This window comes from Oncorhynchus tshawytscha, linkage group LG16, assembly GCF_018296145.1.
Source record: "Oncorhynchus tshawytscha isolate Ot180627B linkage group LG16, Otsh_v2.0, whole genome shotgun sequence".
Classification (NCBI taxonomy): Eukaryota; Metazoa; Chordata; class Actinopteri; order Salmoniformes; family Salmonidae; genus Oncorhynchus; species Oncorhynchus tshawytscha.
Window position 1 is genome coordinate 85,084,658 of NC_056444.1, and position 12,226 is coordinate 85,096,883.

A 12,226-nucleotide genomic window follows, 5' to 3' on the forward strand; every position below is an offset into this window, starting at 1 on the left:
AACTTAAACTAGTAGTTTAACTACAGTAGGCCTAGTTGACCTTAAACTAGTAGTTTAACTCCAGTAGGCCTAGTTGAACTTAAACTCTAGTAGTTTAACTCTAGTAGGCCTAGTTGAACTTAAACTCTACATAGTTTGACGCAAACAGCCAGTAGTTTGACACCTAGTTGAACTTAAGCATCCACTGTAGTTTAACTCCAGTAGGCCTAGTTGAACTTAAGACTAGTAGTTTAACTCTAGTATGCCTAGTTGACCATTTTAAACTAGTTAGTTTAACTCCAGTAGGCCTAGTTGAACTTAAGCTAGTAGTTTAACTCCAGTAGGCCTAGTTGAACTTGAACTCTAGTAGTTTAACTCAGTAGGCCTAGTTGAACTTGAACTCTAGTAGTTTAACTCAGTAGGCCTAGTTGAACTTAAGCTAGTAGTTTAACTCCAGTAGGCCTAGTTGAACTTAAGCTAGTAGTTTAACTCTAGTATGCCTAGTTGACCTTAAACTAGTAGTTTAACTCCAGTAGGCCTAGTTGAACTTAAGCTAGTAGTTTAACTCTAGTAGGCCTAGTTGACCTTAAACTAGTAGTTTAACTCCAGTAGGCCTAGTTGAACTTAAACTCTAGTAGTTTAACTCTAGTAGGCCTAGTTGAACTTAAACTCTAGTAGTTTAACTCCAGTAGGCCTAGTTGAACTTAAGCTAGTAGTTTAACTCCAGTAGGCCTAGTTGAACTTAAGCTAGTAGTTTAACTCAGTATGCCTAGTTGACCTTAAACTAGTAGTTTAACTCCAGTAGGCCTAGTTGAACTTAAACTAGTAGTTTAACTCCAGTAGGCCTAGTTGAACTTGAACTCTAGTAGTTGAACTCTAGTAGGCCTAGTTGAACTTAAACTCTAGTAGTTTAACTCTAGTAGGCCTAGTTGAACTTAAACTCTAGTAGTTTAACTCTAGTAGGCCTAGTTGAACTTAAACTAGTAGTTTAACTCCAGTAGGCCTAGTTGAACTTGAACTCTAGTAGTTGAACTCTAATAGTTAAACAGTGGTCACACAAAGAGCCATTCCGGTAAGAGGATGTACAAAGTACAAACATTCCCGTGGAGTGTCAATAATGGCTTGTCACCTGATCACCTGTCCTGGCAGAGGAAAATGTTGCTGAGGTTTAATCCAGAACTTTGTTGCTGCAGAAATGGGCTGAGCCGTTGTAACTTCTCAAGGGTAATGTTATTGATCTGTGTGCGACTGTGATGTTATGTCTTTCAAAGCCTCCTGTAATGTTTGAAACCTTAAACACAAGGCCATTGTGTTCTGGAACTGTTGCTTGTATAAAATAACTGTTGCTTAACAATATGATTGTATTATCACCTGTCTCTATATAAGGAACATGTAGCCATTTACTCTGGGAGCTCCTTCTCTGACTGTGATCTGAGAGGGATCTACCTTGCAGCTGCTTGGATAAAAAATATTCACTATTACACAATACAATTAGTCTCTGCCTAATCTTTGGATAACATTTTTTACAACAACTTCCAACATTTTTTACAACAACAATCAACATTGTTTCCACGTAATTTCAACAAGCAAAATGATATGTTTTGACGTTGAACCAAAGTGGAAAACTGATTGTAATTGTAAAAAGTCTTCTACGATTGAGGATTGTTGTCTTTTTTCACTCAACTTTGAACCTAAATCCAATGACAGGGTGACATTTTTGGGTTGATTTCATATTGAATTCACGAAACCTGACAACTCAACCAAATGTAAATCAAACTAGACTTTGAACTGACGTCTGTGCCCAGTGGGATGTTTACAGACGAGTGATTCCAGGAATGATTAGTTATCTTTATTAAAGAGGTGTGGACCAGGTAATGTACTGAGTGTTGCAATGAGCTCTGGTTGTCTTTATAAAGTAATGTACTAAGTGTTGCAATGAGCTCTGGTTATCTTTATAAAAGAGGTGTGCATCTTCGTGGGGCAGACATCTGCTCAGTCACTCATACAGGTAAGCTCATACACTCACTTATTTTCTTCTTCATCATTCGTCATAAACAAATTAGGCACATTTGGGCAGTCTTGATACAACATTTTGAACGGAAATATAATGGTTCATTGGATCAGTCTAAAACTTTGCACATACACTGCTGTCATCTAGTGGCCAAAATCTAAATTGTATCTGGGCTGGAATAATACATTATGGCCTTTCTCTTGCATTTCAAAGATGACGGTACAAAATAAATACAAAATAACTTGTTTTTTTCTTTGTATTCTTTTTACCAGATCTATTGTGTTATATTATCCTACACTCCCTTCACATTTCCACAAACTTTAGTGTTTCCTTTCAAATGGTACCAATGCATATCCTATTCCAGCCCAGGCGACAATTTAGATTTTGGCCACTAGATGGCAGCAGTGTATGTGCAAAGTTCTACACTGATCCAATGAACCATTGTATTTCTGTTCGAAATGTTGTATCAAGACTGCCCAAATATGCCTAATTTGTTTATTAATAACTTTTCATGTTCAAAACTGTGCACTCTCCTCAAACAATAGCATGATATTATTTCACTGTAATAGCTACTGTAAATTAGACAGTGCAGTTAGATTAACAAGAATGTAAGCTTTCTGCCAATATCAGATTTGTCTATGTCCTGGGAATTTTATTGTCACTTACAACCTCATGCTAATCGCATTAGCCTACGTTAGCTCAACTGTCCCGCAGGGACCAACCAATCCTGAATAATTTTTTATAAAATACGTTATATACCAGCACATTTGATATAGGGTACCGGTCCAGTAGACTTATATGTACCTAATGAATATGATACGATTGTTTTGCTCAGGGAAAAGTCATTCTAGGGGTCGGAAACGGGTGTTTCGATCCGATGGCACAACCTCTGCCTTAACTATTTAACCAATAGTAGCTTTCACCTGAAGAATACTGTTGTAAATATGCTTCACATCCATTCAATTTACTCTTTTTTTTTGTCAACATTTTTAGGAAACTGTACAAAAGTTTCCTTCAAAGGCAAACGGACATCTATCTCAACAATGCTGGTAGGTATTAATAAACCATTATTAGAATAAGCAGAAAACATTCATAGACACTAATGTGAATATGAAATATGTATCTTTAATGAACCATCACTAGACAGTATTTACATTAAAACTGTTATATCCATCTAACCTGTTGTGCAGTTCAGCTTGATGCTGGTTCTGCTGGTCCCAGTGGCGGTACAGTCCTCTCTGCATCCAGTGGACTGTAACGAGGTGTACCAATCAGGTTCTGGACAGAATGGGGTTTACACTATTTATCCTGCAGGATCCACCTCACCTGTCCAGGTGTTCTGTGAGATGTCGATGGACAGTGCATTTTCAGGAAAGTGGACGGTCAGTATCCAATATTTAAATACACGTATGTATTTACACTTTTAGCAATAGCTATACGTTTGTACAGTAATTCTACTGTAAATTAATTAACTTACATTTACATTTATGACACAAACTGTTAAAAAAGTACCAGTCATTTTACAGTAAGTTACTGGCTATTGAGTTGCAGTAAAAATACAGTAATATGTTTTTACATTTAAACTGTATTTTTGTTCAGTAAATATACAACAACTAACTGTATTTTTTACAGCTAAATGTAAGGTGTTATAGCTGTAAAATGACAGTATGCTGCTGTATTCAGATTACAGTACACTCTTGTACACTGAACAAAATATATAAACACTACATGTAAAGTGTTGATCCCATGTTTAATGAGCTGAAATAAAAGATCCCCGAAATTTTCCAAATGCACAAAAAGCTTATTTCGCTCAAGTTTTGTGCACAAATTGTTTTACATCCCTGTTAGTGAGCATTTCTCCTTTGCCAAGATAATCCATCCATCTGACAGGTGTGGCATATCAAGAAGCTGATTAAACAACATGATCTTTATACAGGTGCACCTTGTGCTGGGGACAATAAAAGGCCTCAAAAAATACGCAGTTTTGTCACACAATACAATGCCACAAATATCTCAACTTTTGATGGAGCGCGCAATTGACATGCAGGAATGTCCTCCAGAGCTGTTGCCAGAGAATTGAATGTTAATTTCTCTACCATAAGCCGCCTCCAATGTAGTTTTAGAGAATTTGGCAGTACGGCCTCACAAACACATGTATGGTGCCGTGGGCGAGCAGTTTGTTGATGCCAACGTTGTGAACAGAGTGCTCCATGGTGGTGGTGGGGTTATGGTATGGGTAGGCATACTCTATGGACAATGAACACAATTGCATTTCATCAATGAAGATTTGAATGCACAGAGATACAGTGATGAGATCCTAAGTCCCATTGTGAGGCCCATTTTTTTTTTTTTTAAGGTATCTGTGACCGACAGATGCATATCTGTATTCCCAGTCATGTTAAATCCATAGATTAGGACCTAATGAATTTATTTCAATGGACTGATTTCCTTATATGAACTGTAACTAGGTAAAATGTTTGAAATTGTTGCGTGTTGCGTTTATATTTTTGCTCAGTATAAATGTAATATTTAATATAATTGTACTGTAATTGTACAGCAACTCAGTAGTCTGTAAATTCTTGAAATTTTACAGGATAATTATTACAGTAAAATGTAATACAATTATTTACTGTAGGCACACTTGGGACTCAACCTCACCTGGGTTTGGACTCATAACCTCTTGGTTGCCAGTGACCTGAATGTCTTGCTATGCAGGGTAGATCTGCGGGCTTGACAAGGTTGGTCCACAGATTTAATGGCAATAATACATTTCTGCACTGAGGTAAATAGCAGTGCTCAAGGAGTCCTCCGCCCAGTACATCACCATCCATCTACATTTCAAATGGGAACAACCCTAACAGTACCCTTATTTTGGGAGTGTGTTGATATACAGTGCCTTCGCAAATTATTCAGACCCATTGACATTGTTTTGTTCGGTTACAGCCTTATTCTAAAAATGGATTAAATCGTTTTTTTTTTTTTTTTTAATTCCTTATCAATCTACACACCATACATAATGACAAAGCAAAAATATATTTATTTATTTTTAACATTTTTTTACATTGATAATTTATTACAAATAATAACAGAAATATCACATTTACATAAGTATTCAGACTCTTCTTTACTCAGTATTTGTATTTTTGCTGTTGTTTATGTATTTATTAGATTTTTTTAGGGGTAGATCAGGGGTATTATTGACTATTTGTATTAAGTGTTGGAGCTCTGGAGGGTTACGAGGTTGGAACAGCTGGGGGGTCCCTGAGGAGAGAACTGAGACCCTCTGGGATAGCTGGGGGGTCCCTGAGGAGAGAATTGAGAACCACTGACTTAGTCAACGGTTCTCAAACGACACAAGACCATAATGTGAGTCATTCAGAACACACTGTCACTGGCCATAGTCATATACAGTGAGCTCCAAAAGTATTGGGACACATTGTTTGTTGTTTTGGCTTTGTACTCCAGCACTTTGGATTGGAAATGATGCAATGACTATGAGGTTAAAGTGCAGGACTGTCAGCAAACAAACAAACAAACTGACCTGCTTAAGGAAGGGTACGGCGTGGTCGTTGGAGCCCATTCCCTCAGCTCGCAGTCTGCTGGTGGCTATGCTAGCAGAGATTCCCCATGAAAGGATTTTTAAAAAACATATATATTTTACCTTTATTTAACTAGGCAAGTCAGTTGAGAACAAATTATTTTTTCAATGATGGCCTAGGAACAGTGGGTTAACTGCCTGTTCAGGGGAAGAAAGACAGATTTGTACTTTGTCAGCTTGGGGGTTTGAACTTGCAACCTTCCAGTTACTAGTCCAACGCTCTAACCACTAGGCTACCCTGCCGCCCTAGGATATACAGTGAGTTCCAAAAGTATTGGGACAGTGACTCATTTTTGGGGTGGGTTTTGGCTCTGTTCTCTAGCACTTTGCATTGGAAATGATACAATGACAAAAGTGCAGGACTGTCAGCTTTAATTTGAGGGTATTTTCATCCATATCGGGTGAACCGTTTTACATAGTACTCCCCATTTCAGGGACCCGAAGGTTTTGGGATACATTCACTGAAATGTGTATTTAAGTAGTAAAACAGGAAGTATTTGCTCCCATATTCGTAGTACGCAATGACCTCAACATGCTGGTGATGTTACCACGTTGTTGGATGCATTTGGTGTTTGTTTTTGGTTGTGTTTTTCAGATTATTTTGTGGCCAATAGAAATTATTGGTAATGTATTGTGTCATTTTGGAGTCACTTTTATTGTAAATAACACTTCTACATTCATGTGGATTCTACCGTGATTTAAGGTTCATCTGGAATTTGAATAATGATGAGTGAGAACGTAACAGACGCACGAATATCATACCCCCTAGACATGCTAACATCCCCTGTTATTGTAATGGTGAGAGGTTAGCATGTCTTGGGGGTATGATATAAAATGCTAACCTCCCCTGTTATTGTAATGGTGAGAGGTTAGCATGTCTTGGGGTTATGATATAAAATGCTAACCTCCCCTGTTATTGTAATGGTGAGAGGTTAGCATGTCTTGGGGTTATGATATAAAATGCTAACCTCCCCAGTTATTGTAATGGTGAGAGGTTAGCATGTCTTGGGGGTATGATATAAAATGCTAACCTCCCCAGTTATTGTAATGGTGAGAGGTTAGCATGTCTTGGGGTTATGATATAAAATGCTAACCTCCCCAGTTATTGTAATGGTGAGAGGTTAGCATGTCTTGGGGTTATGATATAAAATGCTAACCTCCCCAGTTATTGTAATGGTGAGAGGTTAGCATGTCTTGGGTGTATGATGTTTGTGCGTCTGTTACCCCCATCGGACCAGCGAAGTGTCGTAGAGCAATGAATTCAGATTTCCTCCGTCTCGCAAAGATTGCGTCAGCATCCCCTTCATTTGAGGAAGACGACTGATTAAATATGTTTTTATAGGAACGTTAAAATAACTTTCACGTTACCCATTTACTGATGGCAGAATTTAAACTTCAAGCACAGTAAAAAGTGTCTACGACTTTAATACAATGATTTTATTGATAGAAGTGGGAAAAAAGGTGCTTGCGCATTGATAGGCACAACAACGACGGCATTAACGATAAGTGGGATATGACGATAAGTAATAAAATAAAGATGACTCTATTTCACACCGTAGCCTGTTGACGTGCACGCGCAGTTACGAAACCGCTAGAGTTAGCTTCATGTGGACAAGCAATATCTATCGGCTTAGTACAGATGAAGCCTGAGCTGGAATTTGAAGCTAACAGAAGTGGCTAGCTTTAGAAAACCCTGACTAGATCTAGCTTCAATCCTAGTATATCCATCAGGTGACATAGCAGGATATTTAGGTCTCTGGTAACCAAGAGGTTTCCAGTCCAATTTCCAGGTGTGGTTGAGTCCCAAGTGTATTCATAGTGAAGGAGTGGAGATTTTTCTGTCATACTTATCCTGTAAAAATTACGATAACTTACGCATTGTCATCATTTACAAGCATGTACTGTAATCAGAATACAGCAGCATACTGTCATTTTATATTAATTCAGCATCAAAAAATACAGTTACTATTTACTCACTGGCAGCCAGGAGGTTTGTTTTTTATTTTCACTTCAACCAGTAGCAAAGTTCAGTGTAAATGACAGGATTGTTTAAAAAGACTGTAGTTTTTCCTGACAAAACCAGCAACAGGACATGGTGGTGTAGCAGGAAACTCAGGTCATAGACAGCCAGTGAGGTTACCAGTTCATAGACACAGTGAGGTTGAGTCCCAAGTCATATCCCACGTGAGGTTGAGTCCCAAGTCATAGACACATGTGTAGTTGAGTCCCAAGTCATAGACACAGTGAGTTGAACCAGGACATAGACACAGTGTAGTTGAACCAGGACATAGACCACATGAAGTTGAGTCCCAGGACATAGACACAGTGAGTTGAGTCCCAAGGACATAGACACAGTGTAGTTGAACCAGGACATAGACACAGTGTAGTTGAACCAGGACATAGAAACAGTGTAGTTGAACCAGGACATAGACACAGTGTAGTTGAACCAGGACATAGACACAGTGAGTTGAGTCCCAGGACATAGACACAGTGTAGTTGAACCAGGACATAGACACAGTGAGGTTGAAGTACCAGGACATAGACACAGTGTAGTTGAACCAGGACATAGACACAAGTTGAACCAGGACATAGACACAGTGTAGTTGAACCAGGACATAGACACAGTGTAGTTGAACCAGGACATAACACAGTGTAGTTGAACCAGGACATAGACACAGTGTAGTTGAACCAGGACATAGACACAGTTCAGTTGAACCAGGACATAGACACAGTGTAGTTGAACCAGGACATAAACACAGTGTAGTTGAACCAGGACATAGACCAGTTGAACAGGACATAGACACAGTGTAGTTGAACCAGGACATAGACACAGTGTAGTTGAACCAGGACATAGACACAGTGTAGTTGAACCAGGACATAGACCAGTGGGGAAGACATGAAAAGCAGGACATAGACACAGTGTAGTTGAACCAGGACATAGACACAGTGTAGTTGAACCAGGACATAGACACAGTGTAGTTGAACCAGGACATAGACACAGTGTAGTTGAACCAGGACATAGACACAGTGTAGTTGAACCAGGACATAGACACAGTGTAGTTGAACCAGGACATAGACACAGTGTAGTTGAACCAGGACATAAACACAGTGTAGTTGAACCAGGACATAGACACAGTGTAGTTGAACCAGGACATAGACACAGTGTAGTTGAACCAGGACATAGACACAGTGTAGTTGAACCAGGACATAGACACAGTGTAGTTGAACCAGGACATAGACACAGTGTAGTTGAACCAGGACATAGACACAGTGTAGTTGAACCAGGACATAGACACAGTGTAGTTGAACCAGGACATAGACACAGTGTAGTTGAACCAGGACATAGACCAGACCACAGTGTTCTTCACGTGTTCTCTTCTTCTTGTTTCTTTACACATAAGAACTGATTTCCAGTCAGTAAATTAAACAATATCTCTCTCTCTTAATCAGGTGATTCAGAACAGACAGGATGGATCAGTGAACTTCCACAGGAAGTGGAATGAGTACAAGAGTGGGTTTGGGAGCGCAGCTGGAGAGTACTGGCTGGGTAAGAACCGATTAAATGTCTAGCCTGAACATTCTCCTCTTAGAACCCTGTTCAGCAAATGAGCTCATCCTGTTTGTCCTAATGCGTGTAAGTTCATTTGTCGTTGTATTCCAACAACACGGTGTGCTATTCTCCAGGACTGGAGACGATGTATCTCCTGATTATGAAAAAGACCTATGAGCTGAGGGTGGACATGGAGGACTTTGAGGGGAATAAGGTCTATGCTCAGTACGCCACCTTCTCTGTTGGACCAGAAGCTGAAGGGTAGCTAAAGCTGGGTTCATTCAAAGATGGAGGAGCAGGTGGGTGACAACTTATATTGTCCATTAAAACAATTCTAAGATAAAGTTCCAAGAATATAGCACCAGACAATAGTACCAGAAACAAATTCTGAAGAAAAACAGTCCAAGAAAATCTGTCATTAAGGGTTCACAATTGAAGATTTGCCAGTGGAAGTATTATCATTAGGTTATCAAGTGTTGCTTTCCTTGTGTTGCTGGGCTGTGTACTTTGTTCTTATCCTCAGGAGATTCTATGACATCACAGTGGTCAGAAATCTCTGTTCTTATCCTCAGGAGATTCTATGACATCACAGTGGTCAGACATCTCTGTTCTTATCCTCATGAGATTCTATGACATCACAGTGGTCAGACATCTCTGTTCTTATCCTCAGGAGATTCTATAACATCACAGTGGTCAGACATCTCTGTTCTTATCCTCAGGAGATTCTATGACATCACAGTGGTCAGAAATCTCTGTTCTTATCCTCAGGAGATTCTATGACATCACAGTGGTCAGACATCTCTGTTCTTATCCTCAGGAGATTCTATAACATCACAGTGGTCAGACATCTCTGTTCTTATCCTCAGGAGATTCTATGACATCACAGTGGTCAGACATCTCTGTTCTTATCCTCAGGAGATTCTATGACATCACAGTGCAGACATCTCTGTTCTTATCCTCAGGAGATTCTATAACATCACAGTGGTCAGACATCTCTGTTCTTATCCTCAGGAGATTCTATAACATCACAGTGGTCAGAAATCTCTGTTCTTATCCTCAGGAGATTCTATGACATCACAGTGGTCAGAATCTCTGTTCTTATCCTCATAGATTCTATGACATCACAGTGGTCAGACATCTCTGTTCTTAATCAGGTGATTCATAACATCACAGTGATCAGGATCTCTGTTCTTATCCTCAGGAGATTCTATGACATCACAGTGGTCAGACATCTCTGTTCTTATCCTCATGAGATTCTATGACATCACAGTGGTCAGACATCTCTGTTCTTATCCTCAGGAATTCTATGACATCACAGTGGTCAGACATCTCTGTTCTTATCCAAAGGAGATTCTATGACATCACAGTGGTCAGACATCTCTGTTCTTATCCTCATGAGATTCTATGACATCACAGTGGTCAGACATCTCTGTTCTTATCCTCAGGAGATTCTATGACATCACAGTGGTCAGACATCTCTGTTCTTATCCTCAGGAGATTCTATGACATCACAGTGGTCAGACATCTCTGTTCTTATCCTCAGGAGATTCTATAACATCACAGTGATCAGACACTCTGTTCTTATCCTCAGGAGATTCTATAACATCACAGTGATCAGACATCTCTGTTCTTATCCTCAAAGATTCTATGACATCACAGTGGTCAGACATCTCTGTTCTTATCCTCAGGAGATTCTATGAGATCACAGTGGTCCAAGACATCTCTGTTCTTATCCTCAGGAGATTCCATGACTCATCACAGTGGTCAGACATCTCTGTTCTTATCCTCAGGAGATTCTATGACATCACAGTGGTCAGAATCTCTGTTCTTATCCTCAGGAGATTCCATGACTCATCACAGTGGGACATCTCTGTTCTTATCCTCAGGAGATTCTATGACATCACAGTGGTCAGACATCTCTGTTCTTATCCTCAGGAGATTCTATGACATCACAGTGGTCAGACATCTCTGTTCTTATCCTCAGGAGATTCTATAACATCACAGTGATCAGACATCTCTGTTCTTATCCTCAGGAGATTCTATAACATCACAGTGGTCAGACATCTCTGTTCTTATCCTCAGGAGATTCTATGACATCACAGTGGTCAGACATCTCTGTTCTTATCCTCAGGAGATTCTATAACATCACAGTGATCAGACATCTCTGTTCTTATCCTCAGGAGATTCTATAACATCACAGTGGTCAGACATCTCTGTTCTTATCCTCAGGAGATTCTATAACATCACAGTGGTCAGACATCTCTGTTCTTATCCTCAGGAGATTCTATGACATCACAGTGGTCAGACATCTCTGTTCTTATCCTCAGGAGATTCTATGACATCACAGTGGTCAGACATCTCTGTTCTTATCCTCAGGAGATTCCATGACTCATCACAGTGGTCAGAAATTTACAACGTTAGATAAGGATCAGGACCTTAATGACAGCAACTGTGGCCAGATATACTACGGTGGATTTTGGTACAACAACTGCCATTGGACTAATCCCAATGGGATATACGCGTGGGGGGAGTCTGCCTACGGTGTTGGCATCAACTGGAGAACATGGAAAGGCTTCACATACTCCCTGAAAAGAATAACCATGAAGATCAGACCAGCCACTGGATAGAAGGGAAACAGCTTAACTGTTAATTAAGCATCTCTATTTTCTAACAACATTTCTAAATCAACATTTTTAATAACAATGATTGCCATACAAAACATTTTTCCCACCACTTGCACACATTACGTTTACCTGGGAGGGGTGTCTTTATTTCTAAGTAAAGTTTGTGTTTGGGTCTTCGGGGGGTATCAGTGGGTGCCGCAGCACCCAGAACGTTGTCTAAAAAGTGCTGCTAAAGGAGTCTACTAAAAGTGCTGCTTTGCCATAGCAACAGAAACCTGACTGCAGTGGGGATGATGTGACTCCTACCCATCCTCTAACTCTCTCTGTTTCCTACCCTAACTCACTGTCTCTCTGTTTCATACACTAACCTACTGTCTCTCTGTTTCATACCCTAACCCACTGTCTCTCTGTTTCATACCCTAACCCACTGTCTCTCTGTTTCATACACTAACCTACTGTCTCTC

The 12,226-nt window shown here is 39.7% G+C and overlaps 1 pseudogene; it reads left to right on the forward strand.

Moving 5' to 3' along the window:
- Positions 1-3,100: 3,100 nt before the first annotated feature.
- On the forward strand, positions 3,101-11,895 carry LOC121839705 (annotated as a pseudogene).
- Positions 11,896-12,226: the final 331 nt, after the last annotated feature.